The following is a 23,837-nucleotide window of genomic DNA, read 5'->3' on the forward strand; positions in this document are numbered from 1 at the left end:
GGGGGTCAGAGGTGGGCGGGGGGTCTGATAATGGCCCACAGAGCACACAGACAATCCTTTAAGTCTGAATCATGGTCGACTTGAGAGATACTTAACCCCAAGAGCACCTGGACTCCCCTGGCTGGGTCTCAGATAGCAGCGTTAACATGATTACTACTCACTAATGTCCCGTTTTGTCTGAGTCACTCTACGTCTGCAAACAGAATAGCTCAGGACGCCATTATGTAAATGGTGGGTATCTAATCTAAAGTTAAATACGCTGGAGTGCTTTGTGGGGCAGATCAAAGGAGCGTGTGTAGTCCAGCTATGGTCCACTATCCCAGGGGGTAGATTGGTCTTAAAGAGGGCTGATAGCTGCTGCCCCTACAGGGCGGGGATAGGGGGTTATCAATCAAAGTGTGTTATGTGCACTGAGGTGCTGGTGAAGTTGATCAAAGCTAGCAGAGAGCAATGGTCAAAAATCAGCAAGAAGATGACGGAACTCTCATGACGTGAGGACAAAATAATTTGACTAGTCATCTGTGTTATAATTAAGTGATAATGCCCGAGAAGCCAAACACTGGCTTCGAGGGCATTATCACTTTTATACAACGGGTTACCAACATATTCAACTAGTGATTGACATATTTTCATTAAAAACACAATTTAGATTAATTTATTCAAACTACTTCATCCTTCCACAAGATATAGTCCTGACACGAATCTAGGGTTGCTACAGACAGTTTAGTCTGTATCTGTAGACGCGACCCAGTCGTTCCTTCTAAATGTTCCATTGCCATACTGGCTGGCAACGTTCTTATCCCTTGCTTGCTAGCTAGCCAACTACGGCTAACTTACAGTGAGGTCAAAAAGTGCCGCCAGAATAACAGCTAAGTAGCTGCATTTGCATTTGTTTAAACTGTTTTCTAGTGACATTTATTTGGATCCAACCATAACAATAAGCTAAGAGGCGCGATATCGCCTAGAAAATGTGCTCACTCTTCGGGACACTGTTGTTCAGAGGAGCTAGCCAACAACACAGCTACAGTAACATAATCACTTCAAACTGAAGCTGGAAAGACTGCAAATTAGCTGCGTTTCATTTTACCTTTCAACATTTTTTTTTTCATAAACTCAGAACCCTGTCTTTAAAAGATAACTTGTAAAAATCCAAATGACTTCACAGATCTTCATTGTAAAGGGTTTAAACAGTGGTTTCCCATGCTTGTTCAATGAACCATAATCTATTAATGAACATGCACCCGTGGAACAGTTGTTAAGACAATAACAGCTTACAGACGGTAGGCAATTAAGGTCACAGTTTTGAAAACTTAGGACACTAAAGTGGCCTTTCTACTGACTCTAAAAAACACCAAAAGAAAGATGCCCAGGGTCCCTGCACATCTGCGTGAATGTGCCTTAGGCATGCTGGAGGCATGAGGACTGCAGATGTGGCCGGGGGAAAAAAATGCAATGTCTGTACTGTCAGACGCCTAAGACGGCGCTACAGGGAGACAGGATGGACAGCTGATCGTCCTCGCAGTGGCAGACCACGTGTAACAACATCTGCACAGGATCCGTACATGCAAACATCACACCTGCGGGACAGGTACAGGATGACAACAACAACTGCCCGAGTTACACCAGGATGGTCAGATGTGCGTTTATCGTCGAAGGAATGAGCGTTATACAGAAGCCTGTACTCTGGAGCAGGATTGACTTGGAGGTGGAGGGTGCGTCATGGTCTGGGGCGGTGTGTCACAGTGTAACCGATGTGAAATGGCTAGCTAGTTAGCAGGGTGCGCGCCAATAGCGTTTCTCGCTCTGAGACCTTGAAGTAATTGTTCCCCTTGTTCTGCAAGGGCCGTGGCTTTTGTGGAGCAATGGGTAACGATACTTCATGGGAGGCAGTTGTTGATGTGTGCAGAGGGTCCCTGGTTCGAGCCCAGGTAGGGGCGAGGAGAGGGACGGAAGCTTAATTGGTACATTGGTGCCATGACCCAGATCACTGGTTGCTGCGGAAAAGGAGGAGGTCAAAAGGGGGGTGAGTGTAACCAATGTGAAATGGCTAGCTAGTTAGCAGGGTGTGCGCTAATTGCGTTTCAATCGGTGACGTCATTTGCTCTGAGACCTTGAAGTAGTTGTTCCCCTTGCTCTGCAAGGGCTGCGGCTTTTGTGGAGCGATGGGTAACGATACTTCGTGGGAGGCAGTTGTTGATGTGCGCAGAGGGTCCCTGGATCGAGCCCAGGTAGGGGCGAGGAGAGGGACGGAAGCTAAACTGTTACAACAGCAATGCTGTGCGTTACAGGGAAGACATCCTCCTCCCTCATGTGGTACCCTTCCTGCAGGCTCATCCTGACATGACCCTCCAGCATGACAATACCACCAACCATACTGTTCGTTCTGTGTGTGATTTTACATTTACATTACATTTAAGTCATTTAGCAGACGCTCTTATCCAGAGCGACTTACAAATTGGTGCATTCACCTTATGACATCCAGTGGAACAGTAGTGCATCTAAATATTTTAAGGGGGTGAGAGGGATTACTTTATCCTATCCTAGGTATTCCTTAAAGAGGTGGGGTTTCAGGTGTCTCCGGAAGGTGGTGATTGACTCCGCTGTCCTGGCGTCGTGAGGGAGTTTGTTCCACCATTGGGGGGCCAGAGCAGCGAACAGTTTTGACTGGGCTGAGCGGGAACTGTACTTCCTCAGTGGTAGGGAGGCGAGCAGGCCAGAGGTGGATGAACGCAGTGCCCTTGTTTGGGTGTAGGGCCTGATCAGAGCCTGGAGGTACTGAGGTGCCGTGAGAGAACTTGGGAAGGTTGAACACCAGACGGGCTGCGGCGTTCTGGATGAGTTGTAGGGGTTTAATGGCACAGGCAGGGAGCCCAGCCAACAGCGAGTTGCAGTAATCCAGACGGGAGATGACGAATGCCTGGATTAGGACCTGCGCCGCTTCCTGTGTGAGGCAGGGTTGTACTCTGCGGATGTTGTAGAGCATGAACCTACAGGAACGGGCCACCGCCTTGATGTTAGTTGAGAACGACAGGGTGTTGTCCAGGATCACGCCAAGGTTCTTAGCGCTCTGGGAGGAGGACACAATGGAGTTGTCAACCGTGATGGCGAGATCATGGAACGGGCAGTCCTTCCCCGGGAGGAAGAGCAGCTCCGTCTTGCCGAGGTTCAGCTTGAGGTGGTGATCCGTCATCCACACTGATATGTCTGCCAGACATGCAGAGATGCGATTCGCCACCTGGTCATCAGAAGGGGGAAAGGAGAAGATTAATTGTGTGTCGTCTGCATAGCAATGATAGGAGAGACCATGTGAGGTTATGACAGAGCCAAGTGACTTGGTGTATAGCGAGAATAGGAGAGGGCCTAGAACAGAGCCCTGGGGGACACCAGTGGTGAGAGCAAGTGGTGTGGAGACGGATTCTCGCCACGCCACCTGGTAGGAGCGACCTGTCAGGTAGGACGCAATCCAAGCGTGGGCCGCGCCGGAGATGCCCAACTCGGAGAGGGTGGAGAGGAGGATCTGATGGTTCACAGTATCGAAGGCAGCCGATAGGTCTAGAAGGATGAGAGCAGAGGAGAGAGAGTTAGCTTTAGCAGTGCGGAGCGCCTGAAGAGCAGTCTCAGTTGAATGACTAGTCTTGAAACCTGACTGATTAGGATCAAGAAGGTCATTCTGAGAGAGATAGCGGGAGAGCTGGCCAAGGACGGCACGTTCAAGAGTTTTGGAGAGAAAAGAAAGAAGGGATACTGGTCTGTAGTTGTTGACATCGGAGGGATCGAGTGTAGGTTTTTTCAGAAGGGGTGCAACTCTCGCTCTCTTGAAGACGGAAGGGACGTAGCCAGCGGTCAGGGATGAGTTGATGAGCGAGGTGAGGTAAGGGAGAAGGTCTCCGGAAATGGTCTGGAGAAGAGAGGAGGGGATAGGGTCAAGAGGGCAGGTTGTTGGGCGGCCGGCCGTCACAAGACGCGAGATTTCATCTGGAGAGAGAGGGGAGAAAGAGGTCAGAGCACAGGGTAGGGCAGTGTGAGCAGAACCAGCGGTGTCGTTTGACTTAGCAAACGAGGATCGGATGTCGTCGACCTTCTTTTCAAAATGGTTGACGAAGTCATCTGCAGAGAGGGAGGAGGGGGAGGGGGAGGAGGATTCAGGAGGGAGGAGAAGGTTGCAAAGAGCTTCCTAGGGTTAGAGGCAGATGCTTGGAATTTAGAGTGGTAGAAAGTGGCTTTAGCAGCAGAGAGAGAAGAGGAAAATGTAGAGAGGAGGGAGTGAAAGGATGTCAGGTCCGCAGGGAGGCGAGTTTTCCTCCATTTCCGCTCGGCTGCCCGGAGCCCAGTTCTGTGAGCTCGCAATGAGTCGTCGAGCCACGGAGCGGGAGGGGAGGACCGAGCCGGCCTGGAGGATAGGGGACATAGAGAGTCAAAGGATGCAGAAAGGGAGGAGAGAAGGGTTGAGGAGGCAGAATCAGGAGATAGGTTGGAGAAGGTTTGAGCAGAGGGAAGAGATGATAGGATGGAAGAGGAGAGAGTAGCGGGGGAGAGAGAGCGAAGGTTGGGACGGCGCGATACCATCCGAGTAGGGGCAGTGTGGGAAGTGTTGGATGAGAGCGAGAGGGAAAAGGATACAAGGTAGTGGTCGGAGACTTGGAGGGGAGTTGCAATGAGGTTAGTGGAAGAACAGCATCTAGTAAAGATGAGGTCGAGCGTATTTCCTGCCTTGTGAGTAGAGGGGGAAGGTGAGAGGGTGAGGTCAAAAGAGGAGAGGAGTGGAAAGAAGGAGGCAGAGAGGAATGAGTCAAAGGTAGACGTGGGGAGGTTAAAGTCGCCCAGAACTGTGAGAGGTGAGCCGTCCTCAGGAAAGGAGCTTAATCAAGGCATCAAGCTCATTGATGAACTCTCCGAGGGAACCTGGAGGGCGATAAATGATAAGGATGTTAAGCTTGAAAGGGCTGGTAACTGTGACAGCATGGAATTCAAAGGAGGCGATAGACAGATGGGTAAGGGGAGAAAGAGAGAATGACCACTTGGGAGAGATGAGGATCCCGGTGCCACCACCCCGCTGACCAGAAGCTCTCGGGGTGTGCGAGAACACGTGGGCAGACGAAGAGAGAGCAGTAGGAGTAGCAGTGTTGTCTGTGGTGATCCATGTTTCCGTCAGTGCCAAGAAGTCGAGGGACTGGAGGGAGGCATAGGCTGAGATGAACTCTGCCTTGTTGGCCGCAGATCGGCAGTTCCAGAGGCTACCGGAGACCTGGAACTCCACGTGGGTCGTGCGCGCTGGGACCACCAGATTAGGGTGGCCGCGGCCACGCGGTGTGGAGCGTTTGTATGGTCTGTGCAGAGAGGAGAGAACAGGGATAGACAGACACATAGTTGACAGGCTACACAAGAGGCTACGCTAATGCAAAGGAGATTGGAATGACAAGTGGACTACACGTCTCGAGTTTTCAGAAAGTTAAGCTTACGTAGCAAGAATCTTATTGACTAAAATGATTAAAATGATACAGTACTGCTGTTGACTATGTAGGCTAGCTGGCAGTGTCTGCGTTGTTGACACTACACTAATCAAGTCGTTCCGTTGAGTGTAATAGTTTCTACTGTGCTACTGTGCTGCTATTCGGGGCTAGCTGGCTAGCTAGCAGTGTTGATTACGTTACGTTGCGTTCAAAGAACGACAATAGCTGGCTAGCTAACCTAGGAAATCGCTCAAGACTACACAATTATCTTTGATACAAAGACGGCTATGTAGCTAGCTACGATCGAACAAATCAAGCCGTTGTACTGTAATGAAATGAAATGAAAAATGTGATACTACCTGTGGAGCGAAGCGAAATGCGACCGGATTGTTGAGTGCGGAAGTTCTGTTCGGAAGACGTTGGCTAGCTGTTGGCTAGCTAGCAGTGTCTCCTACGTTAAGGACGACAAATAGCTGGCTAGCTAACCTCGGTAAATTAAGATAATCACTCTAAAACTACACACTCTAAACTACACAATTATCTTGGATACGAAGACAGCAAAGACAACTATGTAGCTAGCTAACACTACACTAATCAAGTCGTTCAGTTGAGTGTAATAGTTGTGCTGCTAATCGGTAGACGGTGGACTAGCTAACGGTGGACGTTAGCTAGCTGGCTAGCTGCAGGGCAGTGTAGACTGCGTTAGGACGACGAAATACGATAGTTACGCAATTATCTATGATACAAAGACGGCTATGTAGCTAGCTAAGAAGAAATTGCTAAGATTAGACAAATCAAACTGTTGCTAATCGGTAGACGGTGGACTAGCTAACGGTGGACGTTAGCTAGCTGGCTAGCTGCAGGGCAGTGTAGACTGCGTTAGGACGACGAAATACGATAATTACGCAATTATCTATGATACAAAGACGGCTATGTAGCTACCTAAGAAGAAATTGCTAAGATTAGACAAAATTTCCTGCAAGACAGGAATGTCAGTGTTCTGCCATGACCAGCAAAGAGCCCGGATCTCAATCCTATTGAGCACGTCTGGGACCTGTTGGATCGGAGGGTGAAGGCTAGGGCCATTCCCCCCAGAAATGTCGGGAACTTGCAGGTGCCTTGGTGGAAGAGTGGGATAACATCTCACAGCAAGAACTGGCAAAGTTGGTGCAGTCCATGAGGAGGAGATGGACTGCAATTCTTAATGCAGCTGGTGGCCACACCAGATACTGACTGTTACTTTTGATTTTGACCTCCCCTTTGTTCAGAGACACATTATTCCATTTCTGTTCGTCACATGTCTGTGGAACTTGTTCAGTTAATGTCTCAGTTGTTGAATCATGTTATGTTCATACAAATATTTACACATGTAAAGTTATTGAAAATAAATGCAGCTGACAGTGAGAGGACGTGTCTTTTTTTGCCCAGTTTATATCCATAACAATTATGCCAGTTGATTCATGATTTCTATTGGCTGAAAAATGCTGCCTGCCCTTCTGTCTCGTCCCGACTCCCGACACATTCTTTACTATGGGACAGCAGGAGAATGAATTTGAATATTGAAACAATGTTGCAAATCTCTGCTGTTGAAAACTAAATGTTAGTCTAAAATAACATAGCATTCAGGATCAGACCCACCCGTTCTATAATTCTTGATAGAGGAGTGTTTGCTAGAATGAACTCTGCATTCTGAAGTCTTTATATGATGTCTTGCAGTATCTTATTGAAAATCAGCAGTGATCCCAGCAACAGGATGCTGGATAGATAGTGTTAAACCAATGTTGTTGAATCATCTGAATAAATAGACAATTCTATTTGACGATTAATCCAGATTAAAGCAGAAGCCACAAAAAACGTCACAGTTTCTTCAGTCAATAATGTCAGTAGAGAGAACTCAACTCTCGCCAATCTCTCACAAAAACCTGCTGATTCCAATTGTGTTTTACAGGACTTCAGTTTCAACTCTTATTCCTCAAACTGGTCCACCTACAGAATAAGAAAACCCTAAAAATGGAATTCCTATAAATCATCCTTATGCCATGTGCTCTCTCATCTCCATGGTCTTTCTGGGTAATGTCAGGGAAAACAGTAGGAAGGCTGGGAATGGAGTGCAATGGATCGTTGTGGTGGGAATAGAGCTGGGATAAAGTGTAACATTCCCGAGACAAGGACAAGGCTCTGATATATTGATTTATCGAAGCTGTGAAATATAGTCCAACACAAGGGAATAATTAATATTAGTCAACCCAACAGATAGTTGTTTGAGATATTTTACCTCCACACAGAAAGTACCCTAAGGGTGATGAAGAGAAAACATGTACCTCAATGTTACTGGTTAACATGGGGTTTGAAGCTATACAGTAACAAACACATAACTTGTGTACCGATGCATTAAAAAAACCATGGGAAGGTATGTGGTGGAAGGAAGGCGCACAGACTACAGAGAAATTAGCAAGTGAGAAAACGCTAATGGCTCAAATAGTGCATCCAAAAACAGTTGACATCATGTCAAATAGATTGATTCATCAGAGATAGGATCATCTGTATTGCTAATTCCACGTGTTAAATGTTAAAACCTTGTTCTAGTGTTGATTGAAAGTTATTCAGATAAAAAATAAAACCTAGAACCTTTTTAATTTCACCACTGAGGGCCTCTATGGTTACACTGCCTGGCACATGACTGCCACCTGTTGGAAGTACAGTGACACCACATCCTCACCTAAACACCAACAAAGATCACGTCACATTGGCCACTCTACTTTAATTTACTAGGGTCTTTCACTGAACATATGTCACTTGGCTTAAACAATACAGTCACGTTCATATACTCATAGACACACTTTGGCCTAGTTCCCTGTCAACTCTTGGTCTCTTTAAAAGGGGCCAAAGCTACAAAAACTGTTTAAGAGCAGTAAAATGGTCACTGGGCTCTGTGTGTGTGTGGGAAACTGTGTTTATGGCGCACCGGGCCCCTAAGAACTGTGACATGGCTGAGGGAGTGTGGGTCCAGACATGCTGTCTGGAGGAGGACCCGTCACTCATCACGCCGGTCTTTCTGAGAGGGGAGGGAGGGGGAACAGGCCTCGGGGATGTCTTATGCTGCTATTGGTCCTCTGGGGAAGTAGGGAGGGAAGAGGGCTGTATCAGTCTGCTCATGGTCCTATGGGGTGGTAATAGGGAGGAGAGAGGTCTGTGTTCGCTGGGGAAAGCGCAGTGTATAGTGTATTTGCCCTATGGTTCTCTGTCCATGGGGTGAGTTGAGAGGGGAGAGGGCTGAGTCTGCCTGGCCTGCTTATGGTCTTCTGTCATCTGGGGTAGTAGGGAGAGTAGAGGCCTGAGTCTGTCTGCCTATGGTATTCTGTCCTTTGGGGTAGAGAGGAAGGTTCTGTCCATTGGTGTTAGGAGGGAGGGGAACAGGCTCTTTCTGCCTGCCTATGGTCTTCTGTAGACTGGATAGAGAGTTTCCTCTGGGGCATGGGTAGAAGAGGAAGGCTGTCCCTGTTCCTGCTTATGGTCTTAGGACAGAACTGGGGCGGAGGTTGTGCAGAGAGGAATGGGTTGTGTCTGCCTGGTCCTTGTCCTGTAGGGTAGTGGGGAGGCGGAAGGTTGTCACTGAGCCTGCCTTGGATTTTCTGTCAACTGAGTAGCAGTGGTCCACAGGGCCCTGCTCTTTACCCTAGTAGAAAACTGGAGACAAGCCAGATACAGTAACATTGTTACACAAGTTACTCACACGTCAGAGCACAGGTTTGTTTGCGCGCGCGCACGCGTGTGTGTGTCTGTGTGTGTTTCTGTGTGTGTGTGTGTGTGTGTGGTGTGTGTGTGTGTGTGTGTGTGTGTGTGTGTGTGTGTGTGTGTGTGTGTGTGTGTGTGTGTGTGTGTTTGTGTGGGCATCCAATGTGACACTCACACACACACACATTGTGTCACATTGGATGCCCACTGGAAGCCATGTCATATCCTGCACTAGGAAGATTTAACTGGAGACAAGAAAGTCCCCATGGAACTCAAAACTCAATGGAAAGATATATTGCACTTCAATTAATACCACCTTCAAAACTGACCTTGGCTGAATCCTCAGATAAACACGCTACATATAGGCTACATGTCAGTATAATGTACAGTATAATTCAGCTTTACAGTCGTTTGGCTGCTAACTGCAATCCATAAACAGTCAGTCATGAACATACATTTAAACAGCATGCGATCTGTTCTGACACTCTGATCCATAATCATAACAGTTTTATGAACATTTCAGTCAGCCCATTGTGGAAATTCCTTTTTCATATTGACCACTAGATGGCCCCAAAGTACATTGCATTTTAGACTACCTGCCAAAGGTGGAGAGTGATGAGTCAGTTACTACTATACTGCACAAAAATATGTAACAATTTCAAAGATTTTACTGAGTTACAGTTCATATAAGAAAATCTGTCAATTGAAATAAATGATTTAAGTCCTAATCTATGGATTTCACATGACTGGGAATACAGAAATGCATTTGTTGGTCACAGATACCTTAAAAAATGGTAGAGACATGGATCAGAAAACCAGTCATTATCTGGTGTGACCACTACTTGTGGCCTCATGCAGCACAACATCAAATAAAATGTTATTGGTCACATACACATATTCACCAGACGAAATTGCGGGTGTAGCAAAATGCTTATGTTCGTAGCTCCAACAGTGCAGTAATATCTAACAATTCACAACAATAGATACAAATCTAAAAGTAAAATAATGGAAATAAGAATTATATAAATATTAGGATTGGCAATGTCCGGAGTGTACATATATATACAGCTGAAGTTGGAAGTTTACATACACCTTAGCCAAATACATTTAAACTCAGTTTTTCACAATTCCTGACATTTAATCTTAGTAAAAATGCCCTGTCTTAGGTCAGTTAGAATCACCAATTTATTTTAAGAATGTGAAATAATAGTAGAGAGAATGATTTATTTCAGCTTTTATTTCATTCATCACATTCCCAGTGGGTCAGAAGTTTACATACACTCAATTAGTATTTGGTAGCATTGCCTTTAAATTGTTTAACTTGGGTCAAACATTTCGGTTAGCCTTCCACAAGCTTCCCACAATAAGTTGGGTGAATTTTGGCCCATTCCTCCTGACAGAGCTGGTGTAACTGAGTCAGGTTTGTAAGCCTCCTTGCTCGCACACGCTTTTTCAGTTCTGCCCACAAATTGTCTATGGGATTGAGGTCAAGGCTTTGTGATGGCCGCTCCAATACCTTGACTTTGTTATCCTTCAGACATTTTGCCACAACATTTCTCCAAAAAGTATGATCTTTGTCCCCATGTGCAGTTGCAAACCATAATCTTGCTTTTTTATGGCGGTTTTGGAGCAGTGGCTTCTTCCTTGCTGAGTGGCCTTTCAGGTTGTGTCGATATAGGACTCATTTTTACTGTGGATACAGATACTTTTGTACAGGTTTCCTCCAGCATCTTCACAAGGTCCTTTGCTGTTGTTCTGGGGTTGATTTGCACATTTCGCACTAGAGTACATCTCATCTCTAGGACAGAACACGTCTCCTTCCTGAGCGGTATGATGGCTGCGTGGGGTGTACATACTTGCATACTATTGTTTGTACAGTTGAACGTGGTACTTTCAGGCGTTTGGAAATTGCTCCCAAGGATGAACCAGACTTGTGAAGGTCTACAAAAAAAATTCTGAGGTCTTTGCTTTTGATTTTCCCATGAAGTCAAGCAAAGAGACACTGAGTTTGAAGGTAGGCCTTGAAATACATCCACAGGTACACCTCCAATTGACTCAAATTATGTCAGTTAGCCTATCAGAAGCTTCAAAAGCCATGACATCATTTTCTGGAATTTTACAAGCTGTTTAAAGGCACAGTCAACTTAGTGTATGTAAACTTCTGACCCACTGCAATTTTGATACAGTGAATTATATGTGAAATAATTGGTCTGTAAACAATTGTTGGAAAAATTACTTGTGTCATGCTCAAATTAGATGTCCTAACTGACTTGCCAAAACTATAGTTTGTAAACAAGAAATTTGTGGAGTCGTATAAAAACAAGTTTTAATGACTCCAACCTAAGTGTATGTAAACTTCTGACTTCAGCTGTATACAGTGTCTTGCGAAAGTATTCGGCCCCCTTGAACTTTGCGACCTTTTGCCACATTTCAGGCTTCAAACATAAAGATATAAAACTGTATTTTTTTGTGAAGAATCAACAACAAGTGGGACACAATCATGAAGTGGAACAACATTTATTGGATATTTCAAACTTTTTTAACAAATCAAAAACTGAAAAATTGGGCGTGCAAAATTATTCAGCCCCCTTAAGTTAATACTTTGTAGCGCCACCTTTTGCTGCGATTACAGCTGTAAGTCGCTTGGGGTATGTCTCTATCAGTTTTGCACATCGAGAGACTGACATTTTTTCCCATTCCTACAGCTCGAGCTCAGTGAGGTTGGATGGAGAGCATTTGTGAACAGCAGTTTTCAGTTCTTTCCACAGATTCTCTATTGGATTCAGGTCTGGACTTTGACTTGGCCATTCTAACACCTGGATATGTTTATTTTTGAACCATTCCATTGTAGATTTTGCTTTATGTTTTGGATCATTGTCTTGTTGGAAGACAAATCTCCGTCCCAGTCTCAGGTCTTTTGCAGACTCCATCAGGTTTTCTTCCAGAATGGTCCTGTATTTGGCTCCATCCATCTTCCCATCAATTTGAACCATCTTCCCTGTCCCTGCTGAAGAAAAGCAGGCCCAAACCATGATGCTGCCACCACCATGTTTGACAGTGGGGATGGTGTGTTCAGGGTGATGAGCTGAGTTGCTTTTACGCCAAACATAACGTTTTGCATTGTTGCCAAAAAGTTCAATTTTGGTTTCATCTGACCAGAGCACCTTCTTCCACATGTTTGGTGTGTCTCCCAGGTGGCTTGTGGCAAACTTTAAACAACACTTTTTATGGATATCTTTAAGAAATGGCTTTCTTCTTGCCACTCTTCCATAAAGGCCAGATTTGTGCAATATACGACTGATTGTTGTCCTATGGACAGAGTCTCCCACCTCAGCTGTAGATCTCTGCAGTTCATCCAGAGTGATCATGGGCCTCTTGGCTGCATCTCTGATCAGTCTTCTCCTTGTATGAGCTGAATGTTTAGAGGGACGGCCAGGTCTTGGTAGATTTGCAGTGGTCTGATACTCCTTCCATTTCAATATTATCGCTTGCACAGTGCTCCTTGGTATGTTTAAAGCTTGGGAAATCTTTTTGCATCCAAATCCGGCTTCAAACTTCTTCACAACAGTATCTTGGACCTGCCTGGTGTGTTCCTTGTTCTTCATGATGCTCTCTGCGCTTTTAACGGACCTCTGAGACTATCACAGTGCAGGTGCATTTATACGGAGACTTGATTACACACAGGTGGATTGTATTTATCATCATTAGTCATTTAGGTCAACATTGGATCATTCAGAGATCCTCACTGAACTTCTGGAGAGAGTTTGCTGCACTGAAAGTAAAGGGGCTGAATAATTTTGCACGCCCAATTTTTCAGTTTTTGATTTGTTAAAAAAGTTTGAAATATCCAATAAATGTCTTTCCACTTCATGATTGTGTCCCACTTGTTGATTCTTCACAAAAAAATACAGTTTTATATCTTTATGTTTGAAGCCTGAAATGTGGCAAAAGGTCGCAAAGTTCAAGGGGGCCGAATAATTTCGCAAGGCAATGTATATCCCCCCAAGCAGACACATCGATGGCCCTGAAAGAACTTCACTGGACTCTATGTAAACTGGAAAACATATATCCTGAGGGTGCATTTATTGTAGCTGGGGATTTTAACAAAGGTAATCTGAAAACAATTCTCCCTAAATTTGATCAGCATATCGAATGCGCGAGTAGAGCTGGCAGCATTCTGAATCCTTGCTACTCTAACTTCCGTGACGCATACAAAGCCCTCCCCCGCCTTCCTTTCGGCAAATCTGACTATGACTCCATTTTGTTGCTCCCTGCCTATAGACAGAAACTAAAACAGAAACTTACAAAAAGAAAACCACCCCCGTCACAGACACCGACGTCTTGCTCCCAGACAAATTAAACAACTTCTTTGCTCGCTTTGAGGACAATACAGTGCCACTGACACGGCCCGCTACCAAAACCTGTAGGCTCTCCTTCACCGGGGCCAACTTGAGTAAAACATTTAAACATGTTAACCCTCGCAAGGTTGACGCCATCCCATCCGCGTCCTCAGAGCATGCGCAGACCAGCTGGCTGGTATGTTTACTGACATATTCAATCAATCCCTATCCCAGTCTGCTGTGCCCACATGCTTCAAGATGGCCACCATTGTTCTTATTCCCAAGAAAGCTAAGCTTTTTAAGCTCGTGACCCTGGGTCTCGACCCCGCCCTGTGCAACTGGGTCCTGGACTTTCTGACGGGCCGACCTCGGTGGTGAGGGTAGGAAACGACATCTCCACCCCGCTGATCTTCAACACTGGGGCCCCACAAGGGTGCGTTCTCAGCCCTCTCCTGTACACCATGTTCACCCATGACTGTGTGGCCATTCACGCCTCCAAATCAATTGTCAGGCTTGATTACCAACAACGACGAGACGGCCTACAGGGAGGTGGTGAGGGTCAGGAATGTGGTGTCACGAAAATAACCTCACACTCAACGTCAACAAAACAAAGGAGATGATCGTGGACTTCAGGAAACAGCGGAGGGAGCACCCCCTATCCACATCGACAGGACAGTAGTGGAGAAGGTGGAAAGTTTTAAGTTCCTCGGCATACACATCACGGACCAACTGAAATGGTCCACCCACACAGACAGCGTGGTGAAGAAGGCGCAACAGCACCTCTTCAACCTCAGGAAGCTAAAGAAATTTTGCTTGTCACCGAAAAACACTCAGATCTTTTTAATGATGCACAATCGAGAACATCCTGTCGGGCTATATCACCTCCTGGTACGGCAACTGCTCCACCCACAACCGTAAGGCTCTCCAGACGGTAGTGCGGTCTGCACAATGCATCACTGGAGGCAAACTACCTGCCCTCCAGGACAACTACATCATCCGATGTCACAGGAAGGCCAAAAAGATCGTCATGGACAACAACCACCCGAGCCACTGCTTGGAGAGACTGAAAAACATATTCTATCTCAAGGCCATCAGACTGTTAAATAACCATCTCAAATCAGCCTCCACCCTGCCGTGAACTTAGTCACTGTCACTAGCCGGCTACCACCCTGTTACTCAACCCTGCACTTTAGAGGCTGTTGCCTTATGTGCATAGACATGAAATCACTGGTCACTTGAATCATTTTGAAGTATGAGCACTACAGGGAATGTGTTGATTGAACTTCGGTAGCGTTTTCCTCAGATTTACTTTGTTAAATTCCCCAGCTACAATAAATGCAGCCTCATGATAAGTGGTTTGCAGTTTTCTTCAAAGTCCAATGTAGTTCCTTCACATAGAGTTGATCAGGCTGTTGATTGTGGCCTGTGGAATGTTGTCCCGCTTCTCTTCAATGGCCGTGCGAAGTTGCTGAATATTGGTGGGAACTGGAACACGCTGCCGTACACATCCATCCAAAGCATCCCAAGCATGCTCAATGGGGTGACATGCCTGATGAGTATGCAGTCAATGGCAGAACTGGGACATTTTCATCTACCAGGAATTGTGGACAGATCCTTGTGACATGGGGCCATGCATTATCATGCTGAAACATGAGATGATGGCGGCGGATGAATGGCACGACAATGGGCCTCAGGATCTCGCCACGATATCTCTGTGCATTATAATTTCCATCGATAAAATGCAATTGTGTTTGTAGTTTATGCCTGCCCATACCATAACCCCACTGCCACCATGGGGCATTCTGTTCACAACATTGACATCAACACATGTTGGAGGCGGCTTATGGTAGAGAAATGGACATTCAATTCTCTGGCAACAGCTCTGGTGGATATTCCTGCAGTCAGCATGCCAACTGCATGCTCCCTCAAAACTTGAGACATCTGTGTCATTGTGTTGTGTGAGAAAACTGCACATTTTAGAGTGCAGGTGCACCTGTGTAATGATCATCCTGTAATCAGCTTCTTGACATGCAACACCTGTCAGGTAGATGGATTATCTTGGCAAAGTCCAAAATGCTCACTAACAGGGATGCAAACAAATTTGTGTACATAAATTGAGAGAAACAAGCTTTTTGTGCGTATGGAACATTTCTGGGATCTTTTTTTTCAGCTCATGAAACATGAGACCAACACTTTCCCTGTTACGTTTATATTTTTGTCCAGTAATACATAAGCCACTAACCATCTAGCCATTATCAACATTCTAAAGAAACATAATACTAAAGCGCTTATGCTACATGATGTCTTAGAATGGGTACCCATTTACATACAGTAGGTTGCATAGAGGGAGCATCTGGGTAGGCTTTCATGTTAGAATGGGAAACCAATCCTGAAAACATCTGCATATTAAAGCTGTTGTGTTTGATGTTTCTAAAGCTGTTGTGTGTGTGGGTGACGTCAAAAACGATTTGGCGGTGAAGCTTGGTGGGAGAGAAGCTATGGCCTTAAAGGGAAATGTCACTGTTGCTCTTTCACTGCATATGTAAATTTACTCCGTCAGTCCCCAAACCCACCAAAAATCGGCTTTTCATTTATCTGACTTTCATTTATCTGACTTTCACTTTCATCTGCATGTCCAAACACAATTAAGTGTTTACGATATCATTTTCAGGACAACCATGTACAACACAAAATAATTTGACAAACAGTCGCATTCATGAGTTTTATTGACAGATATAAATGGATTTATATGAATGCTGTAAGCGCATAAATAGTTTGCTCAGTGGGAAATGAATATCCAACTAGTTCTCTTAGAACTGTGTGGAGTTTGATGTTTGTGACGGCAACTATGTGAGTTTATTACAGGCACTATGTCCTTGGATTTGCTATGATCTGCTACGTAGATGAGAATAACCCCTTACTTTCTAACGACTCTTATGTAGCTTGTGAGCGTCATAGAGCAAAACGTGTGTGTTCGGGAGAGTCTCAGCTTTTCATAAATAGGTTTTAATAGATTGTAGCTTAAACCATTCGGACTCTACAGACATTTTTGTATAAAAAAAAAGACCTGGCCACGGGGCCCTTCGCCATCCACTCTTGTCTCAAAAACGTCGCTTTAGCTCAGCACCCGTTGATCACACAGACTAATGGTTGATCACACAGACTAATGGTTGGCACCAACGGATGGAGAAGAAATAGACTAATCAAAAGGATATAGCTCAAACACACTACGTTTAAAAGGGGTTACAAGTCCAAAACTTGCCGGCGTCTCGGTGGGACTCATTGGGTTAATATGTTATTAACGTATAATCTGTGATAGAAAAATCAAGAATTTTCTCACTACATGAAAGTACGAGCGCTTCTGCATCTCACCGGCAGAAACGGGCCATCTACTCTTCCTGGTTGTAAATCAACCACAAAATCCAGAATTCATATTGATTTCAGGACGTAGTACCACCCCTGTCAAGGTGGATCCAGTTGAGAATCATTGTCAACAGGTAGCTAATGTTACTTTAGTCATGTTGTGGTGCTCAGTATTTGGATGTACAAAGTACAAGCAGCATAGGTTGCTGGGGTGACGTAATTAACTTAGCTAGCTAACAAACTGCATTTGTCTATCTAAGTCTAAATCTTGCTAGCTTTCATAATACGCAGGTTAGCCATTACAAAGCAAATCAATGTAATTAGCCAGCAGCTATCTGGCAATGTGATTTGTAACTTTGCTAGCTAACGTTAAGGTAGCTCATGAAGTTCTGCCGCATCAGCTGCCATTGCCCAACACAAGACGAGGTTCAACACCTGAACATTCAGGACCCTGTCTGGAACATTCAGCCAACCAGTGGTGTAAAGTACTTAAGTAGAACAACTTTAAAGTACTACTTAAGTAGTTTTTAGTGTGTCTGTATTTTACTTTTCTATTTATATTTTTGAAAACTTTTACTTCACTACATTCCTAAAGAAAATAATGTACTTTTTACCCCGTACATTTTCCTTGACACCCAAAAGTACTCGTTATACTGTATTTTGAATGCTTAGCATGACAGGAAAATGGTCCAATTCACACACTTATCAACAAAAACATCCCTGGTCGTTCCTACTGTCTCTGATCTGGCAGACTCACTAACGCTTTGATCACACCGACAGCATCATTGCCTTTTGGTCCACCAGAATTACACACGTTTCCAATGAAACGATGTGTTTGCCTTGCAGCATTGCGTTGCAAAGGCAGTTGGAGTGCGTTCGGTGTGGTGCATATGTTGGATTTATCGAAGATATGTGTGAAACTATGCCTAGACGGCTTGACAGAAATGGTAGTTGAAGGTGAATGTTGAACTTTTGTTGCATACATATCCAGATGCTGCGTGCTTTTTGCGCAAAAACGCTGTCGGTGTGTTTGAAGCGTAAACAAGCATGCTTAGTTTGTAAATGATGTCTGAGTATTGGTGTGCCCCTGGCTATCCGTAAAATAAAAAATTCAAACATGAAAATTGTGCTGTCTGGTTTGCTTAATATGAGCCTTTGATATGATTTTTTACTTTACTATTGATACTTAAGTATATTTTTGCAATTACATTTACTTTTGAAAACCAAATACTTTTAGTATTTTACTCAAATAGAATTTTACTGGGTTACTTTCACAGCAGTTTCTACTAAGGTGTCTTTACTTTTAGCTAAGTATGAAAATTGGGTCATTTTTTCACCACTGCAGCCAACATAACATCTACTGTATATTCAGTTAGACTGATGTTGTAGTGTAATATTGAATGCCTATTATACTCACAACTGCATTGTGGTATAGAGTGCTAGTATGTACATACGTGTACAAGTGTACAAATTGCTCAAATGGCCCCAACAATAACATGCAGGCATGCAGCGCTTCACAAAATATTTGGCTCAGATGCAGCCAAGTTGACTTCACCCGGCACGACTTTCCCAGAGTTCTGATAGGGCGTTGGTGAGAGGCTTGGATTTCAGGCAGCACTGAGCGCCTCTTGTCCCCCCATCTTACGCCAAGGGAATAATTCTACACAGGCTTCAAAACAGACAGCCCGGCGAAAAGAAAAACAGCCACATGAGAGAGCACTGTGGTTTTCTCTCTGTGGAGGCAAAACATCCACATGAGAGAACACTGTGGTTTTCTCTCTGTGGAGGCAGACACTGATACAGATACTCTACTAGTATGGCCTGGTAGTGTGCTGTGGACGAGCAGAGGTGAGAGCATTCTGGGTAGGGGGCCAGGTGGACGCAGAGCATAGCAGGAAGAACCTTTTCACTGGATAATCTTTCCTTGTTTTGATTCATTTAATTTTTGTGCAGCAGTTGCTACTCCACAGTGTATTGCTTATTTGGGTTTATTGCTGTATTGTTTTATTAATTGAGTGCATTTTCCTCAAAGTGTTCTGCTTTCGGTTTGTTTTGGGTCAGTTTTTGTTCATTTTCAGTGAACTGCCTTCAAAGTGCTCTTCTTCACTCAGTTTTGTTTCGGAGTGTGTTTCTTACCAACCTGGACACGGGTAGACGTAATATAGTAAATGTAAATATGTCTCACTCCATTTTGTATTGTATGTTACGTTTCGTATGGTATGTATTCATTTGTGGATGTCCATCATCCATTCCATATGATGTGTTACGAATTACAATTGGTATGATATGTTACAAATTGCAATTGGTACAATATGCTACAAATGTGCAATACGCATGATATTTTACAAATTTCTATTTGTTTTGGCTAATGTTAGCTAGATGGCTAGGTGGCTAATGCTAAAGTTAGCTATGTGGGTAAAGTTATCTAGGTTAGGGGTTAAGGTTAGGGGAAGGGTTAGCTAACATACTATGTAGTTGCAGAGAAGCTAAAAAGTAGTAAGTAGGTGCAAAGTTGCCAATTAGCTAAAATGGTCCATGATGAGATCCAAACACACAACCCTCGGGATGTAGGCTACATGCCTTATACGCCTTATACGCCTCCCCATCCATTCATCCCGACCAACCACACTCCTTTGTTTTTGTCTTAACCTTTTCACACGTACCAACAAACGTGTGTGATCATTCTATAGTGGTCCCAGCAGTATACGCTCAAACCGGTGTGATTAGAATGCTTATTTAGAACATCCAGTTTCGATTGACGCAACAGTCAGCATTTTAGCTGGCCACACTGTTTTTTCACAGAAACCTTTTGCACAACACAGTCCTTACGAAGTTATGTCCTGAATGTGACCAGTTTATTTTTTGGATGCAATGTTCAGACATTCACAGAAGTAGCTACAGCATAATTAGTCACATCATGGGTGAGCTCACCATTGATCAAAATAATTGAGTAAAATGGTTTCTAGAAATCGAAAGTTATCCGACGATGGGTAGTTTGTGAGTGCCGCCATGTTTGTTTTTTTGCATCAACCAAAGATTATGGGAGGAGACAAGATGAGTTTGGTCTATTTATAGTATGCATGTTGAAGGGAGTGTGTTGTCTACCATCGTTCACATCCCATCATTCACTTCTGGAAGTTTACTTGAAAAATCTTCGGTCCGACAGACGTGAAACCCAGAATGCATTGTATGTCAACAAACATGGCTCCACACATAGCTAGAATTAGCTTAACTCATCATAATCAGTACAATCATTAAAAAAAGTATTTTACACACATAATATGTGTCCATTGTAATCTATGAAATAATCGGAATGCATTTTTGTCACCAGTACTTGAAAACGTGAATAAAACAGTAAATAAATAGATAAATAATTACCAAACAAAACATTTTCTGACAGTGATTTATTGATACAAGTGGCGCGTGCATGCAGTCAATCACGTAACCTCTCACTCCCACTCTGAGCCATTCAGTGTTGTTATTTATGTGTGTAGCTAGTGAGCTAAGCTGTAGCTTTCGCAATGTCTTTTAAAAGGAGACCCACAAATGCGGAAATTCTGGAGATTTTTTATAAATTCTGACAATGAGTCAGAGTATGAAAGTCAGAAATAAGATTCTGACAGTGATAGTGAAAGTGAGGAGTTGCCCCCAAACCTTGTAGCCATTGAGAACCCTGAATCTGAGGACCCCTTGTCCACTGATGAAGTCCCAGGTCACTTTGAAGATGCTGATGGTGATGGAGGCAGACCGGCAGTGGATGAAGTACAGAAAGTCTGTGGTAGCTGGAAGGCCGCCAGCCATTTCACTCCTCCTGGCCCTGCTGTTTGCTTTGATGAGTTCCAGTCTGGAGTGCAAAAGCCCCTTGCCATTTCCCTCTGTGGCAGAGTGCTTCAAGCTGTTTCTGACAGAGGAGCTGGTGGGAGACATAGTAGAGGAGACCAATCGCTATGCCTTGGAGCTACAAGAGAAGAGAGAGCCAGGAGTGAGGGGGAGACTTGCTAAATGGGTGGTAACCACAATTAGTGAAATGTATACCTTCCTGGTGACAGTCCTTCTCATGGGAAAAGTAAAGAAGTATTCCCTAAGAGAATACTGGAGCACAGAGATGTTTACAACTCTCTTCTTTGCCACCCTCTTTTCCCAAGACCGTTTCCTAGTTCTGCTGCAAATGCCTGCATTTCGTCAACAATTCTACTGCCAATCTAAATGACCGTTACACAAAATAAGAAATGTTCTTACCAGCCTGACATCAACATTTTGTCAGTTCTTTGTGCCATACAAGGACCTATTCATTGATGAGTCCCTGATGTTATGGAAGGGTAGGCTGGCGTTCCGTCAATATATTGCCTCCAAAAGGCACAGGTTTGGGGTCAAGTTCTTTGTCATGTGAGACGTGAAGACAGGATTTGTCCGGGACATTATAGTTTACCCAGGGTCCACTACTGACGTCAAATCAAAATAAAATAAAATAAAATGTATTTATATAGCCCTTCGTACATCAGCTGATATCTCAAAGTGCTGTACAGAAACCCAGCCTAAAACCCCAAACAGCAAGCAATGCAGGTCTAGAAGCACGGTAACGTCCAACATTATGAGGGTCTTGGGGTGCCCAGGTCCACGGTGATGACCATGCTGGCTCCTCATCTCAGCAAGGGACACACTTTGTATGGGGACAATTGTTACAGCAGTCCCACACTCTTCCAGCTTCTGCTCTTCCAACAGCACAGGAGCCTGTGGCACAGTCAGGTCTAACAGGAAGGGGATGCCAGCATTCGGATGGAGGAAGATGCAGAGAGGGGAGGTGGAGTTCAAGGAGAACAGTCAACAACTGGCAGTAAAGTGGCATGACAAACAAGATGTCCATGTCCTCTCCACTGTCCAGACAGCCACCATGTCGGCCACAGGGAAGGTGGACCACCTGACGGGAGAGTTAAAGATCAAACCATAATGTCAAAATAGGGGCAGTGGATAATGCAGACATGATAAACAGCTTTGTGGAATGCCCTCAGAAAGCTACCAAGTGGTATAAGAAGATATTTTCCCACCTGATCGACACTGTTGCCCTCAACGGCTACATAGTTCACCGCCGACTAACAGGTGAGATGATCACTGAACAAGGTATTTTTTGGAACTGGATGTACAGCTCACATACAAATCACATACAGTTCCACTATGTAATTATAGTGACAATATCTCACCCACCTACCCACTGCCTCGTCATCCTCCCCACTCCCTCTACCCCACAGGTAAAGTAATTACCTACCAAAAGTACAGAGAAAACCTCATGAGAGAGCTGCTGGAGGAGCACCACACCCCTCAGCGCCGATCCACTGGGGGCCACTGGGGGCCGTCCTGCTGCAGACAATCCCCTACACCTCACTGCACGGCATTTTCCCTGCAAAGTCCCTTAAACTGCTGCTCAAGGTAGTCGCACACGGAGGCACGGCAAAGTCTGCCTGTCTGGCACCAGGAAAAGGAAGCATACGAGGTTGACAAAGTACATGTGTTCAGCTTGTGACACACCTCTATGTGTTTCACCATGCTTTTGGGAGTACCATATGCTCAAGCACTCTTGAGCACATCTGCCATGATACTATGTGGGGGGGGGGTTGTTGTTGTTTTTGTTGTTCGACCACCACCAATACTTCAATACAATAGACGACTACTACATATAGGCCTATGTGTTTTCTTGCTGTGTTTTCATCCAGTACAACTGTTAAGGAGTGTACACTAGCATACAAAAGCTGGCCTCAGTTTTCAGCTCCAGTTATGATATTGGCAAATCATGTTCAATACTGTTGGTGTGTGTGGTTTCTGAAAGTACAGAATAAAGAGGAATTATTAGTAATTAGAATGCATGATCAGGATATAGCAATACATCTATTTTATAAAGAAGTAACATAACAACACTGCTATAAAAACAGTAAGAAACAATAACTGTTGATGTCCACAAGGTGGTAGGGCAGAACAGAGCTATGCTAAACAGGCCAAATGAAAACAAACCATGGTCATAAGGCCAGGGTCGCTTCAAAAGACAACACAAGCTAATACTTCTCTGACGCAATTAGAATTGTTTTACAGAGCTAATAGAAGAATGTAGCTAGCTACATGAGCACGATTGAGTATAACACCATAAAGGTTATGCAATTAGTCACTTTACCTTGCGTGTCTGCGGTTATAAGGAATACACACAAATATATTATGCTCCATACATACAGTGAGCTACAGTAGAAATGACATAACAGGACGTACAGAAACTATTATAACGTAACAAGGCACTTACTTTAATAGAAACGAACACGTCAGAGATATTATCATGTAGTAATGAAAACAACAATGAAGGCGAAGCAAGCATGAGCCTGAAAATGTGAAAAGTTTGTGCAGGTCCTGTTCTGACTGGAGGTGCGCAAATGTCTGCATACTTGATCTGCGGAAACTATTGGGAAGTGCTTGGGGAAGTTTGTCGGGCTCAGTAAAGCCCAGAACATAAATTGTCTGCAAAAGTAAAATGGCCTACTTTTGTGTGAATTAATGAGGAGGCGGAACACACCTAAATTCAAACTGTTGTTTGAAAATAAAACTTGTTTGAAATTGACAAGTTGAAACAGCCTATAGATAAAAGCAGGCAGCGTGCCTTAGTTTGAGGGCAGCGCGGATTCACAGTCCTGTTGCGTAACAATCACATTTTGGAGCAGTGAGTGCATTCTGAGTGCATTCTGACATGCATCACGTGCATAAAAAAACTCACACTGGGTCAACCATTAGAGATATTTGGAACTCGCATGTGAAAAGGTTAAGTTATGTAACCACACCAAATGTGTGTGTCCCAGATTAAAGTTTGCTATGTTACGTCTAGTCTATGAGACCAGGCTGATTTTATTAACAGAGAAGTGTAATTGGCAAAGTGCAAATATGTGAAAAAAGAAAACACTAACATTGTATGTCATGC

General features: G+C 44.3%; 1 long non-coding RNA gene across 1 annotated transcript; it reads right to left on the reverse strand.

Moving 5' to 3' along the window:
* Positions 1 to 19,734: 19,734 nt before the first annotated feature.
* LOC135571435 (uncharacterized) lies at positions 19,735 to 22,491 on the reverse strand. The gene is made up of 3 exons (XR_010463812.1): positions 22,152 to 22,491; positions 21,128 to 21,806; positions 19,735 to 20,846 (listed from the first exon to the last, which is right to left on the reverse strand). It is a non-coding gene; the product is annotated as an uncharacterized LOC135571435 (long non-coding RNA).
* Between the last annotated feature and the right edge of the window lie 1,346 nt (positions 22,492 to 23,837).

The sequence above is a fragment of the Oncorhynchus nerka genome, linkage group LG4, assembly GCF_034236695.1.
Source record: "Oncorhynchus nerka isolate Pitt River linkage group LG4, Oner_Uvic_2.0, whole genome shotgun sequence".
NCBI lineage: Eukaryota > Metazoa > Chordata > Actinopteri > Salmoniformes > Salmonidae > Oncorhynchus > Oncorhynchus nerka.